This window comes from Triturus cristatus, chromosome 2_2 (genome assembly GCF_964204655.1).
Source record: "Triturus cristatus chromosome 2_2, aTriCri1.1, whole genome shotgun sequence".
In the NCBI taxonomy this organism is placed as follows: domain Eukaryota; kingdom Metazoa; phylum Chordata; class Amphibia; order Caudata; family Salamandridae; genus Triturus; species Triturus cristatus.
The window spans coordinates 222,341,480-222,343,316 of NC_140582.1; the positions used below are offsets into that span (position 1 = coordinate 222,341,480).

Consider the following 1,837-nt stretch of genomic DNA (forward strand, 5'->3'; position numbering starts at 1 on the left):
TTAATTGCGACCCACTGGGAATCGCAAACACTGTAATACATACTGTTGTACATAGCTGTTTGCAATTTCCTAATAGCGAATCACAAAAATTTGCTATTAGGAAATCACAAAAGGAAGTCTATGTGCATGTGGCCCAGGATGTGCTCTTGCGGTAGGATTTTTTCCCAAATTATTCTTAATCACAGCAGCAGGATAATTGCAGTTTTATCGGTAATTCTACATCGAAGAGTTGCGCAGAATTACCGATATTACTACGATTACTCCGGTGTATTTAAATTTCTGTCCAGGCTTAGCCTTCATGTGTTCTTCATGCTTTGCCCTTTCTTGGGTGGGCTGCCCATCAAGCTCATGCCATTTTGTGGATGGGTTCATTGTCCCATTTGAGATTCAATTAAAAGTTTTTAGTGATGGATTTCACATACTTCTCTTGTTAGACTGAAGCTGAGAAGTGTGTGTTCTTCTGGTAACGTTGCTTGATTGACATCTTTTTTTCGTTCATGGAGAAAAGATGGGCACCATATAGGGACTTTTAAAGATGCAACAAAAAAAGCTTCCCTTTCTCCTAATACCCTTCTTTAGGTCTCGCTGAGCCCAGCGCATGCGCTGGCTCGAAGAGACATTTTGTATGTGGGCTACAAAAAGTGCTACCAGGCCAGCCTAGAGCTACAGTGCATGTGCGCGGGCGCGCGCACCGCACTTACTTTCACTTTCGCGGCCGCACGGCCGCTTTGATCGCAAGCCAGGGCAGATCCCGATTACAAACCCTTCCGAGGCACCTACTCTCTAAAACACTTCCTGAGAGTGGAAATTGCCTAAATGTTTATATCTGTGACTTGGTGACGATTGCGAAACTGAATGTAAACATTTCCTTTACTAAACCGAATGGTGTTCATGCAAAATCTCACCACGCTGCGAGCAGGATTCGAACCTGGAAACCCCATTGGATTTCGAGTCCAACGCCTTAGCCACTCGGCCATCGCAGCTTCCTGCATATGACGTCACTGTTGTATATGAGCAATAAGAGACACGGCATAAGCTTGTACTCGGCGTCTTTAATGCTGCCGTTGTATAAGTAAAGCACAGTTCTCGCTGGACACTACACACAGTGACCCGCACACATACAGTACACTGTAAGGCGAATAGCCTTTAAATATACACCATATGCACCAGTCCTAAAAGTTGACGTATACAAACACTGCTGTAAGCAGCAGCCCCCGTGTATACACTGAACCCAGTAACTCTGGCAGCTGATCTGTGCATATCCTACAAAAACACTCTAAATCTAACAACCCCTAAGTATACACCGAACTCTTTGCAACTCTAAGAGCGCCTACGTATACTTTGAAATCAGTAACTGCACCGCGGCCGAGCTGCACATACGTTACACACTGTAAAACGAACAGATTTTACACATATACCGTACACCTACCCCCAGTGGCCTACGTATACAAAATGGCTGCTTGTAGCCGCCACAGCCCCTGGAATCGGATATTCACTGAACTCAATAACGCAGCGCTCGCGTGACGTTGGCATTCATTGCAACATTAAAAGCCTCTGAGTAAACTGGACAAACACCTGTACATACTCTGCACACATTAAGCTATCAGCAATGATGCATGCAGTGTACACACACACGCCATGCACAATGTAACGCTAAAAGCACCTGTGTATCGACACTTCAAATAAACCCCCTAGCTGCTCCTGTGTGCATGGGGGCATCAGCCCCTGTTACCCCCGCACTCATTGGTAACACCATCAGCTCCTGTGTGTGCACCCTTCACAGAGCGTCCCTCCCAACCCAGAAGTGGCATAACAAGGGTGCCAGGGGCCCTGGCGC

General features: G+C 46.3%; 1 non-coding gene across 1 annotated transcript; it reads right to left on the reverse strand.

Moving 5' to 3' along the window:
• Positions 1-907: 907 nt before the first annotated feature.
• TRNAS-CGA (transfer RNA serine (anticodon CGA)) lies at positions 908-983 on the reverse strand. The gene has a single exon. It is a non-coding gene; the product is annotated as a tRNA-Ser (tRNA).
• Positions 984-1,837: the final 854 nt, after the last annotated feature.